Here is a 22,495-nt window from a genome sequence, read left to right as displayed (position 1 = left end):
GGGGGGACTAAAGTGTGAAAGAGTTCTTGTTTTACATAGCTGCTGTGAAACGTCACGCAGCCTGGGGTTAGAGCATGTATTGGCTGTGTCTCCACACCATGAACTTAAGTCCTCCTTCTTCCAGCTGCCTGGAGCCAGATTGTTTCAACCTTTTGTTTGCTTTAAAGTGTCCTTCTGTCCTGCTTTTCTTGAAACATCACACACCCTGCATGCCAGATGCTGCTAATCTAGCACTGCTGACTTGATACATATTCTGGCCTCATGGAGAATGAAGGAATCATTTCTTTAATGTCACAGTTTGATGTTGTACACAGAACAGAGACAAATGAAGTGGACACACAATTCTCCCAAACTGTGTGGGTATCCACACAGAAACATCTGCTGCTGTCTGAGCCGCAGACACTCCAGCCTCTAAACACACCAGCAGACTTACCCTTTTCATGTCTCACAGCCCGACTGAATTGCAGAGACATATGAAATTGTGGGGCAGAACTTAATCTTTACTTACATGAATAAGCAGATTGACAAGTCATGTGTTTATAGACCGTTTATATAAGGAAGGTCTACAAGAAAAGACTCTGCTTGGATTTATACTTTATAAGGATATGACATCCTATAGTTCAAGTATGCTGCAAATGTGTTTGTATTCAGGGCCAGATCTCTACTCTGATACAGCACAGCTGATTTCGGTGAAGTCATGCTGAGTAACAAGCTGGCCTTCTCTCATCAGTTTGTCATCTTGATTTGCCCTTGCTATTTTAAAAGACCTGCCTGGGGTTTCCCACACCAGATATGACCTCTAGGCTGCCCTTTCTCTGTGATGACCCAATAATCTGTAATTGCAAGCCCTTCAGGAAATTTTATAAGAACATTATGCACCATTCTTGATCAGCCTTCCCCTCACCCAGCTCAGATTCAAAACAGTTGGTTGAGTGATTCTGCTGCAAAAATCAGCTAGAAGACTATACAGTTTTGTTATTGTAACAGAAAACCTGAATCCACACACCACATCTTTCCTCCAGATGGGGAATTCCTTCTTTACAAAGCTCTCTTTAAAGTGTTCATTTGCAGTTACTTTATAAGAGAAAGGAGAAACTGCTTTCCTTTAATCCTCTCTAGAAACGAGTTATTTTTTTCTCGTCATAGTGACAGTGTGGTGATGCATCTAGCAGGTATATCTAGACATCAGTAATATTATTAATTTTCTGCAGAGGTCCAGACCCCTCTGACAACAGACTCGGGCTCTCTGCAAATCTCAGATGTCCTCAATGGGCAGGATGGACAGAGTAATCACTGCAAAAATTTTTTTCAAAGCCCTGTTAGAAGTGGATCTGCTCCCCCTTCATCCCACCACCATAATAAAATAAGCATGTGCTTCCTTCACCACTTACTCTTCCAGGAGTGAAGAATGCTTTCATCAGGTCACAGAGATGAAGGTTCTTATTGCACCTTTTGTGTATCTTTCACTGGAGAAGTCAGACCACCAAAATAAACTGACTGAGCAACAACTAATGATCTGTAACTGTGCATGTGCAAAGCCCACTTGCCTACCTAACTCCAGCACTTTCTCCTGCATCCACTGTCAACTGCCCCCTCCATAGGATGTCTATTGTCACGGAGTCACCATTGACACATGAAAGTGAAAGGAGGAAGGCTTATGTATTCAGTAGGGTTCTCACTCCAGGAGAATATATCTGCAAAAAAATTCAGTTGAGGATGGGGGTAAGCTGTTTATCCTATTATTTCACTTCATTACCTTTGGCCAAGGCTCCAGGGTTAGATCCAATAAAGGATTTTGATGCTCACAATCTAGCAGAGGCCCTGCCTCAGGTGTCTCTTTCCCCTCCTCCCCAAAGACTATAAAGTCTCATTTTACCATTGGAAATGACAAAGGAGGTGAAATCAGTTTGGAAAATTATTTCCAGAGGATTTCCTTCTCTAATTGAAACAGATTTCTGTGTGGAAACCATTGGGAAAGCCACATTTAGAGTAGGAATGGGCAGGGACTTCAAAGATACCATTCAAATGAAAAACAGAATAAAAATGTTTTATAGCAGATAAATTACCATAGAGATGTGAGACTCAGAGTACAACTTGTGTGAAAATAGAGGGAAAAAAAAAACCAAAACAAACTTCTGTGAGGGTTTCTGACCCTTCAGACCAACATTTTGTTTCAAGATGTACCTATACCTTTACCAGGTGCTTGCTAGAAAAATACTCAAATTTAAATCCAAACAATTTAAAGAAAAATCAGCACCATAAAATGTTCACCTAGGTAAGAACCCAAAACCAGTATACCCAGTCAAAAGAAATACTTATAGCATCTGCTAAAGGGGAAAAAAGCCCCCCCCTTATACATGATAGACTTCATTTGAGTGATGAACAAAGTCAGTGGCTTCTAATAAACCAGAGACTAGAAAGTGGCTCTACTCAAAAGGTTGATGCAAAGAGATTTGGAAAGCAGACAAGTTACAGGTGGAAATGCCCACAATTTCATACCCCAAACCCTGCTGTATGACATGCTGAAATTCAGGTATGTGTTTGTATTTAGCCTTACTCAAAAAAAGCCCATGGCAATCCAAAAATCTTCAAATTCATGGACATCAAATGAATTTTAAAGTTCAGCATATTTAAGATTTTTGCTGAATCAGGGCCTATATCATGTAGTTTTAGCAGGTGTAAAGATGGAAGCACAACACCTAATTGTAAACCATTTAAAATTATTGGTGACAAAGGATAAATATACATCAAATACACATCAGTAACGGTTTTCATGTAATCTTAAAGTGAAGGTCATCTTCAATGGGTCATAGTAGCACTCTCTCACCATTGTCCCATGCCTGTGAATTCCTTAACATTCTATAAAGATGAACATTTGGTTCTTCTCATTCTATTTTTGCATATTAAAAACCACCTGAAGTTATACAAAAAAAATCTCTTTCCTTGCATAGGAGGAGACTAAAACATCACTGTATAAACTGAAGGGAAGATTCTCAATTGTACTAATTCCACTTTAGTTGCCTGCCCTGGAGGAAGAGCAAGTGAAATGAATGACTTAAAAGGACTCCTTATGACACCAGTTTGGTATAAACAGGCTTTTTTTTTTTTTTTTTTTCTCCAAACAAGAACCATGACTTCAATCTTCATCCTGTCTTGTACCTTACCCTTCCAAATATATACACACAGTTCACAACTACACTGTTACAAAACAAGTTGTTCCAGAAGCAGCAGAACAGACTGAATTCCTATCAATTTGTGTCCTTTGCTCCGGTAATTCCCCCTCTGCCCTTCCCTGCCACAATACTTCTACCAAGCATAAGATATCATTTTCTGTTCCTATTTAAGACCTATAGAGCCCGTACATACATGCTGACTGGCAAGCTGACCGTGACCAAGCCGTGTCATGGCAGAATTCTTCCTGCCTTTCCATTAGTGGGCACACAATCTGGCTCATCTGGTCTGCATAGTCACTGGCTCATGAACGTGTACAGACTTACTAACATCAGGACTTTCACTGCTCAAACATCTGATTAGAATCTGACAATATGTTCAAGTTAAAGGTATACGTGGAGTACAGGGGGAGGTGACATGCCAGGCAAACTCACGAATATGTAAGTTACATAAACCTCATTTCCCTAGGAAAACATGCTAAAAATAGAGTCAATAAAAAAGACGAGGCAACTTGAAATGCTTTATATTTTGCTCGTTTTCAGCACTGCTGATGTCTTTCAGAGTTAAATCAAGACGTACTGTTTTAGTCTTTGCCTAATAAAGGGATTTTAAGCTTTGTATGAAACAAGGCGTTACCTAGAACTTCCACAGGAAAGTAAGTAGCTTGGCAGTGTGGTACAACTATGGCAAAAATACCTTTAATTTCTTGAACAGTATCTGAACCTTCAGATAACCCTACTAATCAAACGGAGCTGCTCAGCTAGGTCTACACCCCTACAGCTAACTTCCAGAAAGATTACATTAATCATTACTTTGACACGCATGTGCCAGGGAGAGAAGTGGTTTCTCAATTACTCCTCTTTCTAACTAGGTAGTACAACAGAGGGAAAAGGGAGGTTTGCTGCAGAGAGTTTGGCAGTAAGCTACTACCCGTTTTGAACAAAGGAAGAGACAGGGCCTCTGGCCTTGAGGAAGAAAGAGTTCACAAAAAGTACTGTGAACTACTTAATTTGCTTTTAATCTCCCATAGAAGTGCCTGTGCTCTACTAACAGTTTATGTACAAGGGCATGTGCAAGGAAATTGCATGTCTCCTCTACTTGCAATCCATGCTGGCAGGTCACACAGGTATGACAGCCCAGCACTAAAGCCATCCTTCTCAGCACCACCTGGGATTTTAATGCCATTTTAGCACAGATACAGAGTTCCTTAACCAGAGCTGGTACACATCTGCCAGCTTAAAGCTCGTGCTGTACAAGGATGCAATTGTTTGCTCCTGTCTGTGTAGCCATTATAAGGCTTACCTTAATCCAGTTTGGAAGCAGATGAGCTGAAACTGCATGAAGTCACTCAGAAGAATGTCCATAGGAGAATTTACTGCAAAAAAAGTAAGAGAATGAACTTTAATGGTAGTAGTTATCCCCTGTAGATAAGTCTTGAGTTAGTTTGTTCTCTGCTCTGCCCCAGCAGCAAGGCAGTAACAAATTCCCTTTTCCCTGTGCTGGCTCTGCAGCTGTAGACTAGGTCACACTGCAAAACTACTTTCAGTAAATCCTTATGAAGGCATCAAGCCCTAGCTATGCTAAACTTTGATTTTTTTATTTATTTTATTTTTCTTCTCTACACAGCAAATTCCACCCCCTCACACCCTCCACACAGATCCATGACCTAATTCAGTCTCAAAGAATCCAGTAGAAGCACACAGAGAAAAACCAACGAACAGTCTGGAATTATGGCACTGTATCTTTCACACAGGAGTTAAACCATTTCATCCTTGATATGTCATTGTTACTCGCGACAGCTCTCTGCATGTGATTTGTGGCACGCGGCAATGACACAGGGCAATGACACAGGGCACGATTGTTGCAAATGTTGTAGCAACAACTGAACAAATTCCTGTTAAGAGAGATCAAGGCAACATGACATTTGCAGAGAGCAGGATTAAATTGCTTTTGTGTGATGCTCCAGACGGCTTAGGAGTTCTTGACAATTGTTTTGAAGAGAGTGATTTTTTTTTTTTTTTTCCTCCCTAGGATCAGATTCTTAAGGAATAAAATGTGTTTTCTACTTGTATGAAAACCAGTCAGGCAGAAATGTCGCTGACATTATGGAATTTGCTATGAAGGAGGAGGCAGAAGTGGGAAGCAGATACAAACATTTCATGAATCAGGAGGCCAATCCAGACCAGCAAAGTGGGTACATTTGGCTGGAAAAGAAGGGGGAACATCTCCCAAAAATATTCTGCTGACTTGACTTCATGTCTGCTGGTGGAACTCGTGAAATCTTCAATGGTTTTAAGATAGCTATGGCAATGTCTTGGGCCTTCAGATTTCATGGAGACAACGATGCTCGACAGTGGGACACAAAGCTGATTCTCTGCACCCCCCTTCTATTAAAAAACAAAATCTAATTAAAATCTTTCCGCTTACTGTGTGGCCATTCAATTTCTTGATTTGGAAGACAGAACAGGCTCTGAATGAAAAGGTGTTGTTCATACATATTTTAGGAATCCCTTTCCTGCACTACTCACTTGCCAGACAGCTTCCAAGAGTGTAGACTCACAATGTTGCTCGTGAAAGAAGGCAACAGAATTTGGCATCTCAGTACAGCTTCAAAAGCCCCTTAACTTTGTTGTTAACTTTGTTTTCCAGTAAAAACTCCCTTGATATCTAAAGCCCTGTTTCTTCATTTCACAGAATAGTTTATTTGGTTCATGTACTGGGAAGAGCTCTTAACCATGGGCCTCTGCCACCTTGCCACTGATGGGGAACCATCCATCTAAAGCCAGTTCATAGAAAAGAATCAGTCACTGAGCTGACAGAGCAAGGGTGTACATAGCTTATACACTTTAGAAATATAGAAACATAGAATACCAGGTTGGAAGAGACCTCAAGGATCACCTGGTCTAACCTTTCTTGGCAAAAGCTCCATCTAGACAAAAGCACCGTCTAGACAAGATGGCTCAGCACCCTGTCCAGTCGAATCTTAAGAGTGCCCAATGTTAGGGAAGATTACTTCAATTACTGTTTAATAAAAATAATAAATTCAAATATTTAAAATAAAATTTTTGGACAATGCTATCAAATGAAATAGAATTGCATCTGCTTAAGGAGTTACCCACTCATAAACACACTTATACCCTCCGTATTACATGCAAAATTCACCAATTTAAGCTGCTGAAAGAAAATGAGCAAAAGCATGCCAGATTAAACACCAGTGAAAGACAAACAATCTTCCACCTCGGGTCGTTTTTTTGCTGATCCAGGTGATACACGGTAACACTGCTGAGACTGTAACTACCAACTTCAGTAATGCCTCACAGCCTCAGCAAGTCATGGCCTGGCGGCCACACTGCTACCTACGTGTGAAAGGTTGCAGAGGAAAAACATTACTTTTCAAGTAATAGACAGTTGTTATACTAACAGCCTCTGAAGAAAGAAACACTAAGAGATAACACTGAGCTGATAGAAAATAGGCATGTCAAATTGGGCCAGTATGTCCTGAATTTTCCACATCCTTCCTCCTTTTTCCATTTGACTCCCCACTTAAAACCTGAAAGTTCTTCTAAGAGTTTTGTGTAAATCAGGCATATTTTATATAAGATTAAGATATTCCTGCAATAATAATATAATAATAAAAAGTAAGAGACTAACTACCAACATAATCGACTGCCTAGTAGATTTGAAGTAAGCAAGTGAAACGTGTCACAGCCAAAACACACTGACAGATATTAAGGCTGAGAAGCAGCACTGTGATCCTTAGACTAGCTGAAAGTTTCAGCAGGATTATTTCCCCTGATAATTTTAATGATTTCTGAATGCACAAATTCTGTTTTATCTACAAGTTGTCTACTAAAATGGTTGTATAGATCTTCAAGACAAAACAGATTTCCATAGAAATTATACAGCGTAGTGTTGAAATATCTATACAGCCTTACAGAATTTACCTACATTTTTAAAGTTTAGCTACATATTTAATAGAGTACTCCAAGTACCATGAAACAGTTTATGAACCCTATGGAAAAGATCTTTCTGTTGAACTGTTTTTCCTCCGGAAAGCAAGGAACCTTGTGAGAAAGCACGTCCAAGAGGTCTGTGCCAGACCACCTACCGACCTGTTTAACACATGCCAGGAGCTGCAGGATGCCAAGTGGGCCAGTGGGTTTCTCTGCCCAGATGAACTGTTTGTGTCCCGGCAAGGGCAACAAGTTCAGCCACAAGACAAAGGACCATTTCATTTCTCCTGCTTTCCTGTTCCACTTTTGTGTCTGCCTGTGAGTCTCTGTTGTTAAAAGCAAATGATTAATTGGGCACTAGGGAGCTGTCAGTATTATTTTTTTTAACCAATGGACTTTTCTCAACTCAGATGCTAAGCACTTTAAGATATTTGATTATTTTTTTTTCCTTGAAATTTTATGTTCCTAAGTGCCTGGTTTGTTTTGTTAGGGTTTGGGGGGTGAGGGGTGTCTGTTTGTTTTTTTGGTTTTTTTTTTTAAGATTTTTTTATCAGAATTTGTACTTGACAAAGCATATGAAAAGACAGGGAGCCCTTGCAATGTGTTAATAAGAAGGCTACAGCCAAGTCCAGCTCCCTAAGTACAGTATAATCCAAAATAATTCTTTTCACTTCTGTAGAGAAGTAGCAAAACTAGGTACCTGCAGCACAACTCAGAGTAACCGTAGTGCTGCTGCAGTGTGTGCTGGGCAGCTCACACGCCAAGGGGCTGCTTTAGCACTGAAAGACCCATAAAATCTGGGCTGTTTGGACATGGCCTCTCCTTGTGGGACAGGTGGGCACAAGCTTCATCGCATGGAGACTGCTTGTTACCAAACTTCTGTGTGCTGCTAAAAGCTAATCAATACCTAGGTCTGCCACATTTACCTTTTCCTCCCCTACGGCCTGGCATAAGAGTCCTTCAAACAAACTCAAGGTCTGAGTATGTGTTACAGTGGAAAAAAAAGCTTTACTGCGCACTCCTTCAAACCTGGCTTACTTCATAACCTGCAAGCTCTTCAGGATAGAAACAGATGCTTCTTGTACACATGGGCTGTGTTTGGAAGTGCCACTAGAATTCATCATCACTATGGGTAACAGAACCTTTTCAAATGTCACTTTAGCCCTGGGCCAGGAACAGTAAAGTACAAGCAAAAGCACAGAAGTGAAGTTCTCTGCCTACAGAAATCAATGAGAATTTTGTCCTCAACTTCACTGGAGCCAGGCTTTCATCCAATGTATTTGTACTTCAGGTTTCCCGTGGTGAATAAATAGAAATGAAAAGCTAAAGTCCTGGCACCAGTATTATGAGTCAGACAATCAAGTATGTACAGTATGCATTTCTTCAGAAGAATCAAGCTTTTAGGGCACTGGTATCTAGATATACAACCATGTGAAATTGTTAAGCCAGACAACATGACTTCTTTAGCAGGAGCAACAACCTCCTGCATGTTTTCTTGTGTAGACAGGAAGTCAGCAGGGCTATCTCAAAAAAGTTTTGCAGATACAGAGTTGCTCTGGGAAGCATACGGGTTGTTCGGTGTACTGGGGAAAGAAGGGTATGAAAAGAGTATTGTCAAAGCAGGGACAGCCCTTGTCAAAAGCTGTGATGTAAACACAACGGTCCATGAAATGAGATTTTGCTATTTTATAACCCAAAGTGGTATTTGGTCCCAAGTGAGAATTTTTCCCCAGAACCCAGCTGAAAGATTCTGTCTTTTGTAGGTACTTACACCACTACGCTGAGAAGAGTAAAAAGTATTTCCACAACTATTTTTAAAATTGTTAATAATTATCACACTTTATAAACATGTGTTTGTCACATGAGAATTACTGTTCACATTCATTAACTCAGAGTTGTTTGGTGCTACGTTGTAATTTTCCATTAGGAACATCTGACTGCAACAAAAAAAATAATCAAAGACTAAGTGAGGCTAGTATTAAAAAAAAAATCTCAAAATCTTTTATGGTACTCCTTTTGTTGTTTGGTCTGTCCTTTATCTCTTAACATATTGGAGAAATTACAGCATTGCCATTAGGTATAAACATCCATATTTTTTTCTTTTCCTTTTTAAACACACCCACCACATAATTTTTGTCTGTATGTACTTGCACATATGTCCCAACCATCCCACTTTTGGGTATCCAAAGTCACTGGCCATTTTGGAAAAAAAGCTAAAGTGAAAAGTCATAAACAACGTACAGAGCTAGCACATCTCTAGGATCTGTAAAGCCAGAAACATTCTTCTATGAGCTGCCTTTTATAGCTTACACCTGTCTGCTTTGTAAGATGGATGAATGAGAGATACCATTAAAAACAGGTTATATCGGCATCCAACACTTCTAGTGGCGGGTTTTTTCTCTTTTCTCTCTCTCTGTTTTGTGTTTAGTTGTTTGAGTTTGGGGGGGGGGTGTGTTTGTGTGCTTTGTTTTTAAATAAATCACACATCGAAGGTCTCGTTCTTTGCAAAATTACAGGTCTGTGGCATACAATCCTTTTTGCCATGTGTCTTTGAAGATCACCAGTTATCTGGGACCCATTTCCTTATTCAATGCTCTTCCACCATGAGGTGCACCCACAAGAGCCATTACACTCATGCATGACACCCAGCCCAGCACACAAATACCAAGGGGAGGGCCAGAGGGGCAAGACCTGCCCCAGCCTCTCACAGGTGCCACCAGGAAATCCCATGTTCTCCATATGCAGCAGCATGATGTGCTGCTTTAAGAGCCCATAAGGGAGATGAGTCAGAAATCCCAGAGCTCTTCCTTCTTTGGGTCATCCCCACATCCCTCTCCTTTTCTTCCCCTTCTCTGCAGGGAAGTTGGGTCTGTGGCGCACAGATTTTCCATGTCTGCCATCGCTCATATTCCCTTGTTGTGGTTTCTTAGGAGCATTCCTGAACTGTGAATTCGTTGATTCTTCCCGATTAGAGCAGGGAAGCCAGTCCAAGTGCCTAGTATTCCCTCCTCAATGTGGGCAGACAGAATTCAGCTGGTTTGCATGTGAAGCCTGAACTCCAGAGAATGGCTGAAGCTAGAAGCAGCTGCCGATACTATCACAGCAGGATGCTAACTGCACATTTTCATGTGAAGACATCATCACTTAAGAGCTCTCTGCTAACAATCCCAACAGCTGCTTTTCTGGCTTTGTTGACGCAGATACCCCAGAGTGAGCTATACGGGTGCCCTTTTCCTTCCTTCAGACTCCTTTTAATATTCATTTAATCATGCATACTGTTTTTCTCTTTAATCCAAATGATGATTTCACACAGCTCAGTCAGCTGCATGCATGACTCTTCCAGGGAAAGATACGTATACACGTAATTAGAAAGATGTTCCCTGACCAACTCGAGGGCTGAACATCCACTGAACATTGTGGATACCAGGGCAGCTCAGGGACTGGTGATCCACTGACAGACCTACACTTCAGCTCTTGATTCACTTTGGATATCTTGAAATGCTATCTGGCATACAGGCAAGAGTTTGTTCCACCTGTGGTCAGGTCCAGACAGCCACAAGCCCCTTTGAACCTGGCGTGGCAGAGCTTTTGCAGGTACATACTTTTGCCCAGTTAATGAGGTCTACAGAGATGTGGCATGTACTAGTTCAGGCGTGTCCTACATAATCATGTGTCTTTTGGTCAGTTCAGTGCACATGGTAAATAAGCTCATGTCTGCCTGGAAGAAGACCACGTAGGCATAATCTTAAATATTCTCTAAAACTGCAACCCAAGTCCTCACTTTCCTTAAGTTCTCTTGATAATTTTAAGGTTACTGTTGTTTGTTTTGAAATTGCTATGGTGATTACCTAGGCAGGTGTCTGATTCAGATGATTTATTTTAAAATGATTAGCCCAAGGTAACATTATATTCCCATCTAGAATGAGTAAGTGTTTGTAAATTGTGCTTACCAAGCTTCCAGCTGTACGGTACCTCCTGCACTTCTCACAGACCTCCCAGGGAGGTGCAGCAGCTGCCAAGGCCGTGGGCAGTGGTGGCTGCTCTGATGAAGATGCTGATGCCGAGGCATTGGTTCTTCCTGAGGAGATTTTTGGTTAAATGTTAGCAGACTAAGAAAACTCCCCCTCCTCAACAGGGCAGGGGAAGAAAACAAGATGGAAAACTTGTGGGCTGAGATAAAGACAGGGAGATGGCTTACTAACTACAGCTGTAGGCAAAACAGACAATTTTTTAAAGAGTAATTTAATGTATTGCCAATTAAGATAGGTCTGGAAAGTGAGAAGCCAATTAAAGCACCTTTCCCCCACCCCCAAACCCCTTCTTCACAGGCTCAATTTCACTCCTGACTCCTCTGCTCCCCCCCAACCCTGAGCAGTGCAGGGAGATAGGGAATGAAGGGTTATGGTCAGTCCACAACTCCTCTCTGACACTCTTCCCTCCTCACGCTTTTCACCTGTTCCAGCATAGGTCCTCCACGGGCCACAGTTCCTGTCAGAAAATATCCCCCTGCTCCAGCACAGGGCCCTCCGGGACTGCGGCATGGGTCTCTGGTCTGCTATGGTCCTCTCCACAGGCTGCAGGGAAATACCTGCTCCCCCTCCTCCTCCACTGACCTGGGTGTTCGCAGGGCTGCTTCCACACACCTTTTTCTTCACCCTCACTGCCTGGGCAGCATTTTGCCCCTTTTAAAATACATTTTTTGCCCAGGCCAAGCTGTGTCCTGCAGCGAAGTGGCTGGAGATGGCTGTGTCCGGCATGGGGCAGCCCTGGCCTCTCCTCAGAGAGGCCCCTGCAGCCTCCCTACCACCAAAACCTTGCCACCTACACCCAGTACACACTTCTACAAACTTTATTCAAAATGGGAGGCTTTTTTTTTTTTTTTTTTAAACAGATGATTCTTTGCCTCTGAAGCACAACCATTCTATATGACTGGAAATGCCCATTAAGCTTCCTGGTTAAAATGGTAGGAGAACATCCACACAGACACCCAAGCAGCACATCCAGAGCCTGATCTAGATTTCAGCTAAATTTAGCTTTTGCCAAAGTTTGTAGCCGGCGGCCTCTATTCCACAGAAACACCGACTCCCTGCTCTGATGCAAAGGAAATTAGGACATGTCGATTCCTGCAAGAGTCTATGGACACCTTACGACATCCCATCCTAAAGGGTGATGAATAACGCAGCATTCATCTTCCACATTGAGCAAGACGCAGCGTCGCCAGCTCTCACCCCATCAGCCGGTGAGTCAGCAGCCTGGGATGTCCCTCGCTGCCATTCAGGCAGCACATGCTAACACAAGTTACACTACTATTTAAGGTCATTCCCAGCTTCTGCGTGGCCCTAGGCCAAATCATATTCCCAGGGTTTCAGCCAAGTCCTCCTCTGTGAGACTATCCCCTCAAAAGCGGTACGCAGTCACTTCCTCTACACGTCCCTGGTGCTCTGGGTTGGGGTGGCTTCCTCCTCCTCTGCCACCTCCACATGGCGCTCCTGGGGCAGCACGGGACACCTTTGTCCCAGAAACAGCTGGAGCTTCGCCTCCTGGGCCATGAAGTCAGGGAAATCACTCACAAACGCAGCTGGGGCTCCAGTCAGACCATAAACAGGGAGCTTTGGGCCTTGTTACAAGGTTTCAGTTAGCATTTAAACAATTGTTTTCATGTGACTGTGCATCCCGTAATAAGTTTGTGGCACATGGTTTTCCAAATAGCACAATCTCTTGTGCCTCCCTAAATCATGCAGGGCTTTCTGAGTAATCCTGCCCGGGCGAATATACTTGCTATGACCCAGGGATACTACCTGGAGGCACATGGTTGAGGTTTTCCCTCGAGATCAGAGAAGACTACCTCACTTCATTGTAAGGAAGCACATTTGAAGACCTAATAAAGACCTTTCCCACCCTTCTTTTACAATGGCAGAGGTAGATAGAATTTTCATCTCAGCTTTGGTCACATCTTTCTTGCCGAGCATGCTTTGTGTTTGTCATCAGTGATACCCCAATTGCTAATAACAGTATTACAGTGAGGAAAAAAACCCCAAACACAACAACAAACACCACCACCAACAACTTGAAATACTTAAAGATGACTATAGGAACAGTGGAAAACTTTACCTAAGAGACATTAACAGCATAGGCTTCAGCTTTGCTTAACCTTCATTTATTAGTCTTCTCCCATATACAGAGAATTCACTCCAGAAATTAAGAGGTCAGAGATTGAAGAACTTGCTAAAGATGTGTATTCAACTTTCCCTGTCCCCGTCCCAGAAATCCTGTGTGATTCAGGTGATGCTTAGCCCTTTCATGCCACTCTTCCTCACCTGGAAAACCCCAGCATCAATCCTATCTTACAGGGGTATCACAAAGCAAAACGCTTTCAAGATTAGGAGATGCTGCTTTGAGATCAGCTGACCCAATGCAATTTATACCTTGATTTCAGAGCAAGAAAAGCAGGCAAACTTCTGAGCAAGCTGAAAAATATCACTTTAGATTCCACTTCTGTCTCATTTACACTGTTTCAATTCCATTTACACCAACACTTCATTTACCCCTAATCTATTCACGTCTCTAGCTGCAGCTGAGGTGAGAACCTTCACATTTAGAACAAAAATCTTCAAAGAACAAGGTAAATAAGGATAGGTTCTTGATTCTATGCCCAGACATTTGGGATTACTGAGAAATGCAAACACTTCATTAAATACCACAGTAAAAAAGGAGCACGCTCATAAGGTTTTGCAGGAAGAAGCCAGTACATCAAACAACAGATCACTAAGATATTGAAAATGGCTAGGAGGTGAAGTCCAAAGAAAATCCAATGTTTAATACTGGACTGAAAGGACATGCTTATCTCCAGAACAGTCTCCTAAAGAGCACCAATGCAGGTGAATCCTCTCACATAAAATCCAGAAGACAAGAGGTAGTGCTATCCTCTTCAACTCAAAGTCAACAGCCAAAGCCACTTAAGGTGAAGGAGACTTAGGACCAAGACCCAGCTTTGTTGGATTTGGAGCAAGGATGATAACCCTTGAGTCAAAGCTCCCACAGCACTCACTAATTACCAGCTGGCAGTCTCTCAGCTTCTCCTCATGAACTTGCTCTGCTTTGTGTCATTAGCTAAATATTTCTTGGAGCAAGGACAGGAAGCTGTTCCCATATTTGTATCATATTCCATATCAAGTGGAGCAATTGAAGTGAGACAGCGACTCACCCCAGATGAGCTGCTAGAGAAGACGGTACGCAAGTCTGAGCCAGGCAGAAGGATAATTTACTACAGAGTAACGGGACAGAACAGGGAACACTGTCACCTGAAGTTTCTTCCTAGCAGGTCAAAGCACTCTCCAAGTCCGGCATCAGACACACAAGCTGGAGAAGGCAACATCTACACTGTGAAAATTAACTAGAGCTTAGCTGTGAAAATTAACTAGAGCTTAGCTGTGAAAGAGCTGCCGGCTTCACTAGTATTGTCATGGATGAACATAAATTAGCAGAAATTAAGATTCAGAGATTTGGGGTAAACCAGGGCAAGCTGGCAGCTGAGTGAGAGCACAAAGAATAACTGCAGAGCCTATGCAGTAGATTTACACGCTCAGAGGGACAGCAGGGTACCCAAGGTCCCGTAGCCAATCTCCCTCTCCTGCCTGGAAATGCAGGCATTGGATGTGCAAAGTCGGCTTTCCAAGTTTACCTGATTACATGTGCTGTAAGAGTAGAGGAATAATCTATCCTACTTTTAACCATATCAAGATTCTAAGAAATATCCATCCAGTAGACATATTTAATTCTTATTTCGCATGAGAATCTATGTGAAAAGCATGTCCTTGGTGCCATCCAAGACAGAGCAGGTAAAAAGGGAACAGAAAAGTTCTCCTATCATAAAGCTGCCTTTTTTTATGTTGCTCCTTGTAACTAGAAAAGGATAGTGAACTTCCTTTAAGTTTTCAGTCTGGGCACCTCCTCAGAAACAACAAAACAATAATAAAAGCTGGTGTATATCAATATGCTGGCTTGATTTTTATGAGATTTATTTCTTAGTAAGATGTTGATTCATTTGTAAATTAAGAACACAGTTTATTGTGCAATCTCCTTTTACATACCACTCAAACATCAAATGCAGAAAATTTAATAGTGGCTTGCTGACCAAGCAGAGGAGATCCTCTAATTTAGAAGAAAGTTGTTTTGTCTAAGGGTTGGAGGGGTTTTTGCCCCAGCATACGACAAGTGGGCCAAGAACATACAAATAAAATACGCACAATATGTACTTCAGAACAATAAAAAGCCAAGTTTTGATTTTAATTTAGGACAACTACAAAGAAGTGATTCTTTTTGAACTACTTATGTTACTCAAATTAGTTCCACTGTCACCAACCCCAAATCCTACTCAAAAAAAGAAAGCTGCACAGACTTATGTTTGCTTCCACAGTTAGAGAAAAGATGAGTAACAACTAGATCAGGCACTTTCCCTAGTGTCAGCCACCAATTCCTCTGTCTTTGACAAGGCAGCATTATAGTTCAAGTAGCAATAGTGACTTATTCAGAACCTGCTACTGTTTTTTCTCCATCAGTACTGGCTCTGCTCCCTGAGGAACATGCATGGTTGCAAGACTGAGCTGCAACAGAACTAGAAAACCGCTCAAAGATGTGAGATATACCATGAAAGCTTATAATGAGGCATATACAGCTAGCTGCCTTCAGCAGTTAGATGCACTACATTCAGTAATTTATAACGTAAAGCACAAGAATCTGCAAATTGTTTAATAGGGATCAGCAAAATGTCTTAAAGCAACAGTGAAAACTAGTTGAGTTTCTTGTAAACTTTATTATAGTTGAACTGAAAGGCTGACAGAAAGAAAAATCAGTGTGTGCTGGAGAAAATGTTAGCTCTGCAAAACAGAACAAGTTACAAAACAAGCCTTATGGAAACCTTAGTGACACTAGAGGCAGCTTCTGGTTGGGAAAATGGATAGCACAGCTCTTTGCAGCGCTTACCACCTGCTCATGCTGTGACACTCGGTGTAAATTAGGCAGAACTAACTACTGGAGGGAATGGAGCAAAGACATGTAGGAAAACATGCATTTCAGGAAACAGAAAGACAAAGTGATCTTTATCGCTCGTAAATTAAACTCTGAGCCCAAGTGGTTTAGCAGCATGCACATTAAGCCAGATTTCTGTTCTCACAAAAATGGAAAAAATTACTTTCAGTAAAGTTTTACTTTAAAAGGGCTAGTTATCAAAGTCACTTCTGTGAAGACTGAGCAAAGGCTGTCCCAACCATGACTTGCAGTACAGCTTTTCAAGTGCCTGGGTTCTGTTTGGAGTTGGTTCATGCCTATACAATGGCTCCATTCGAACTCAGAAAAACAGAGCTCATCTTTCTAATTCATTGCTGGTATTGTTCAAGAGCTCATAGACCATTTACATTTATAGGAACTGTAAATAATGCTCTTGTTTTGGTATGAACGGAACAATCCTAAAACTTTTCTCAAATAAGATTATTTTTTTTTTAACCACATATTTTTAGAAGGGATAACATTACTTCGTCTTTCCCCATGTTGTCCCACGTGGTTGCTAATCCTTCTCCAAATTTTGCTTTTACACAGGACTGAAAGTGCAGGGATGCTCTGGCATGCCTATGCATCATACCCTCTTCTCCTAAATAGAATGTTCTTGGTTATTAAAGCAAAAAAATTCTTGCCTTAATCATTCACCCTTGTTTCCACTGTTAGTCAGTTAGGTACATGCAACTTTCCAGCAAAGGATGCACACTCCATCTCAATTTTAATTGGATCCACACATTCAAAAAGAGCATCTTTCACCCCAAACCGTGCTTCAGATCTGATGCTTTTCTGACTTCTGGAAGAATCCTGCTGCCTTTTGAGTTGTCTTCTCCTTACAGCCTACATTTTCCTTGTATGACTTGCTTTTTTTAAGCTTGTATTCAAGAAGCAAAATTCTAGGCAGAAAACGTCAACTTATTTTGACTTCCTTTCTGTGAGATACTTGAGAATTTTTCCTATTTCATAACAATGGTGATAAAACCAACAATACTGTTGCAACACTTAAAAGTTATTCTGCAAAATACCTCAACCCTTACAAATATTTAAAACAAATCAACCCAATGTTATTCTCTGAATCGTTCTACTCATTTCTAGTGCAGAGCATGGTTTTGGCCCATTCTTCCATATGAGGCACACAAAAATGATTTGCCAGGGCGATATACATCACTGCAAATTTCTGAGAGTCCTACTCATTTCTAAAGCCAGGCCAACATGAAGATGCTTAACACATTACAGCATCGGGGCTAAAACAAGTCAGTGCCACATTTGCATAGGACAGCAGGCTGCTTATTGCAGTTAGGACATGAATCTCAAACTTCTCTGGGAGTGCAAGTGGGATGTTGGAAGGACGGTAACTCACATCTGCCATCCACTTTTAAACAATAATCCAAGGCAATCCCAATACAGATGAAAATTAAGCTCAAGATCTTGCATTCCAGTAACTAAATCAGAGTAAAATGATGAGAACTACCACTGCAGTCAGTGTAGTGGATGTCAGACTGTGTTATCAAGATATTGATTCAGGCAACAGGGCACTAGTCATCACATTCAAAATATCTCACATGCTCACACGTGCTCTGCAGCATGTTCTGGAATTTGCGGCAACATCAGAACATTTCATTACAAAAGCTGACTGGAAAAAAAATAAAAATCCATTTTATGAAAAAGGTAAAACTTCAAAGGGATTTTTTTCATGCCACATCAAGATGAAAAACATTTTCATTCTATTCAGAAAATGAAACATAAACCCCAAGAAATAGCTAAGAAATTAGTGTCCATTGCACTCCCAAGAGTTGTGCTAAAGAAGGTTCAAGTTACTACTCAAAGTATCACATCTCAGGAAAGCGTCTTAATCAGCAGGACAGCAAGTCTTTCCTATCCAAACTGCCCCACTTTTAGACAAGTAATTAAACTCAGATTTTGATAACCTGGTCACCCTCCTGAATCAGACTGAGTTACCACAATACACCTCTGCAAAAAGAGGATAATTTGAATCTGACTTCATCCACTTTGCCACCAGCCAGCCCGAGACACTTCCCTTCCTCTGACTTTCACCACCAATTCCAGTTACAGAGAGAGAACTCTTCCAGATAAGTTTAATCAAAACTGCTCCATTTCCAAGAACAGCTTTGGAAATCTACTGGCACCAAGTTTTTAAAAAATTCCCAGTCATCCATTCAGCCTTTTTCTGCTACTAAAATGACTCTCTGCATGAAGTTGAGCATGCAGCTTGTTAGAGAAGTCCTGACAGTGTTTGCAGCTTGACTCCAAGAAACTGAGCACTGGTGTTTCCTGCAGACACCACCAGCAGTGGATGACAGGGAATTTTTGATGGTGTTGCTGCCAATAGGAAGAAACTGTCAAGTAAAACAAACCACTTGGAAAATCCCATTTCAGGAGGCCAAAGAAGAACTGTGGCCATTTTTACATCTGAAGATTAATAGAAGCCCTGTTTTTCTTATGATTTCCCCTTTTTTTGCTTTTGGGTTTTTTTGTTTGTTTGGGGGGTTTGTTTGTTTTTAAAATACCTTTATAAGGATCAAGAACCAGCTATCGGAATACAGCTCCTCTTTCCTCTGAAGGTCTTCAGTGTGTGCCTGTAGAAAGTGCAGCCATCACACCAGCAATGCAGATCAGACTGTCCAGCAAACCCCACCACTTGGAGAAATCTAATTTCAAGAGGCCAAAAAGTAATTGCTGCAAGCTTCACATCTGAAGACTATCAAGCTGCTTTTATTATGATTTCAGGTTTATTTTATTCTAGTGTCTTTAAAAGACCCAAGCCTCATTTGTCAAGTAATAAGTATATAAAAATGGATTAAAGTCTTTGTGAAACAGTTCATTGCCAAAATAAAGACATCAACAAGCAATCAAAAGCAATTTGTACAGCATCTTCCCCTGGGAATTTTGTGTTCTTAATTGCCATTTTACATTGATCATCATTTTTCTTCACTAGCAGGGAAGAAAATAAAAATCTCATCTTCTACTCAAGAACAATGTTGATCTGAATGTCTCAACCAGCTACAAGCTCCGACACAGGATGCAATCAGATATGTTTCATTTTCTTACTTTCCATTAAAAGAGGTAAACTTGAAAGCACAGTATTTTTCACTCCCTGGATTTAGAGTGTCTCCCCAGGGAAGTCTGCTATCCAAACATTTTGATTTGTAAGCAAACAAGTTTAGACCATAGTTGTTTGCACTATAGTAGAAGAAATGAATGCTTCAATGCATAGTCATCTGCTGCAAAACAAACTGCTAAAAATATAAACAGATCCATATTCAGCCTTTGGGCTTCACCAGATAAACAACAAGAGCAAGGGAACTCAGCAAAACTAAGCTCTCTGCCATTAATACTTCTGTCAGCAAACACTTGTAGGCACAAACGTTATGGGAGAAGGTTCATGTTGCAGGCTTTGATCCTTATCGCAACAAGAACTGCTAAGCCCTACCTAGGTGCCTTTAAGAAATGACTTATCTAGAAGATCCACTGCTTTAGTGGCAGACACAAAAGTTGCAAAATAACCTGGCAGATGGTAAAGCATTATCTCTTTCCAAATCTCATGCATCACTACTGCTGCTGTTTTTCTGCTGCTACTTTTAAAGATAGCCTGCAGTGACAGTCAAAAGCACAATTTTGCTTGGCCAACTGTGCACCATGCTCAGAGCTTCCCCTGGGAAAACCACAAACTTGTTGCCTTTCTAAAGGCAACTGACCTTCCTCAAAAGGCCATGGCAGCTACTTTTTGAAGACTTGTGAGAAAAAGAGGGGAATGCAATCACCACATAGTATTTTTCTTATTATTCCTCAGCAATTTCCCTACTACTGTTAACCAAGGACTCCAGGGAACAGGCTCTGAAGCAGGCAATATTGCAGGGGCTGACTGATTTCAGGATGACAGGTTATTGCTCTGGGTTTGGGTGAGGATGAATCAGAGGAGCAGAGAAGACCGGAACTGGCATCATCTTCAGCATTGTCTCCTCTTCAGCTGATTGTTTACTGTCAGAAAGCAGCAACCAACCCAGGCATGCAAGGGCAGCTTTCGAGGAAAGCAGCTCTTAACCTACAGATCGCTTGCCCTCTGTGCAGACAGGCAAGAAACCACAACTTTCCTGCTAAACCCAAAAATCTAAGTGTTAAATAGAAGATTTTTTCCCTAAAAAAACTCAGTGGGTAATCAACTGTGTTTTACCTCCTTGTGACAGATGATGAAACCCTTTAGTTGTCTGGTTTTCAGTTTGCTCCGTAACTATGTTTGGTGAAAAAGCCACGGCAGGTCCCCAATTTGCCTTGTCCTGCCTGTGATTGGGTTGAAACAATCTACAAAGAGCTAACAAATCCATCCAGGGATACCAGGGTTTCACTGTCACCTGCTTTCCAGAGCAATGGCCTGAAACTCAGGAACCAGTGGGCTTCTCTTCAGCTTTGCTGTGCCATGATGGCTTTTTGCTACAATTACCTTCTCTGCAAATGTGTTTAGGCTTTCCTACTCTTTATCACACCTGGATGTTAAGCAATTCCCCCTTGCTTAAGGAAAAATTAGTCAGGAGTTTCTGGACATGCTCAGCATTGTTGTACTTGTAACTAGTTTGTACACCATGCACAATTTCAACCGCGAAGTCACTTTTCCAAGGAACACTCTGAGGTGTTTGCTTTAACAACACTAATCCCTGCAAAAGCTATCAACTATCTGCAGTGATCCTGCTCCCTCCTGAAATATTTTTTTCTGTTAAAGACATTACTGTCTCGCAGGAAATCATTACCTTCCATGCATACACTACCTACCTCATACCTTTTGGTCACATTGCTATCAAAACTGAAACTCAAAATTATGCCTAAGCTGGGATGATCATTATCTATTTATATAGGCAAGGTACCCTATTCACGGACTGACCACACAGAGACACCACCTTTGAGTTAGACTGGAAAATGCAAACACACTAGAACTGCCTTGTTTCTTTTAAAAATATCATCGAATAAAGGACTCCTTCATTTCAGGCAACTACCTAGGAAATTGGAGCATTTTGTGACCATTCCTTTGGATTACCTGCTAACATCTCCATTTCATTCAGAAAGCTGCCTTCGATTTTCACAGTAGGGAATGAAATTCCCCCCCTCTCAGCAGGAAAAGAAATAGTGGTATCCAAAGATTAACCAAAGGAAGCCACAAAGGAAGCCTGCAAGCACACAGGGAACCCTGTACAGCATCGCAGCAGCGTTTCACATACATTCCCTGTGCAGCCAGTCTTTACCAATACTGACAGTTTCACTTCTCCTCCTTACCTGTGTGGCTTTTTGGCAGGGAAGTGGTGGAAAATCTATTTGGAGCAAGATGCAGCTCCATGTCAATGAAAGTACCACAGTCTGTACACAATTCAATTATGTTTCCTACACAGAACAAGGTAGGGGAAATTCTAAAAACCAGACTAAACTGCAGAGATGGATCCAAAACCTTTCTATGAATATTCACTCATCCAAATGTGTAAACATTATTTGTCACATGTACTTGTCAGTACATGCCAACCATACCATTTTTCTAAGAAATAAGATGGCAGATCACGCAGGTTTTTTGCTTTCAACTATTTGCCTAGAATTTCACAGATACACCACAGAAATGGGACATGCAAGCGCTTTACCAACCTTACAATATACGTGTAGCAAACTCTGTTTAAAAATCTTGCCTTACTGGTGAACAAGATAATATCCGCATGGACTGAAGCGGTTCCCTTACTCATACTCTCAGTGGGTCAGACATGTAGCAACTGTTTTAACAGGACACAGAGCGTAAGTTACTATGCCTTGCCTCTCTGTTGATGTAGATCTGAACTGGCTCATGTCAGGCTTTCTTGGAGCACAAGAAGAGCAAATAAAGTCTGCCTGCACTGCATTGAAAACATGCCCTTGACTCCACACTGCTTGTAGAGAATCTCTTCACTCTTTGCTGTTTAGGCTATGACAAGCTATTACTCCTTTGTAAAGGAGAAAGATTCTCAGGTGTAATGGAAAGCAAGACAGAGAGAGAGGAGGAAGAAAGAGACTGGAGCAAAGACAGGGAAGAAACAGAAGAGACGCAAGCTTTATTGAGAAGTAAAAATATACGAGACTGAGATCTGGGTCGGAGGTAAGGCTGCATAAGAGCATACTTAGTCTGAAAATGTAACTGGAGAGTTACCTACTGGAGGTAGGGTCTGATTCTAGATGGTGGCATCTTAATGGACAGGCTGGCACCTTGAGGAGACATCTGGCAAAGGCTCAGGTAACCAAGCAGACACAGAGGGTGTCTGGAGTGTCTTTTAGGGAAGAGGAAACATTCCCCATAG

Source organism: Balearica regulorum, chromosome 20, assembly GCF_011004875.1.
Source record: "Balearica regulorum gibbericeps isolate bBalReg1 chromosome 20, bBalReg1.pri, whole genome shotgun sequence".
NCBI classification, from domain to species: domain Eukaryota; kingdom Metazoa; phylum Chordata; class Aves; order Gruiformes; family Gruidae; genus Balearica; species Balearica regulorum.
Note: the sequence above shows the minus strand (reverse complement) of the source record.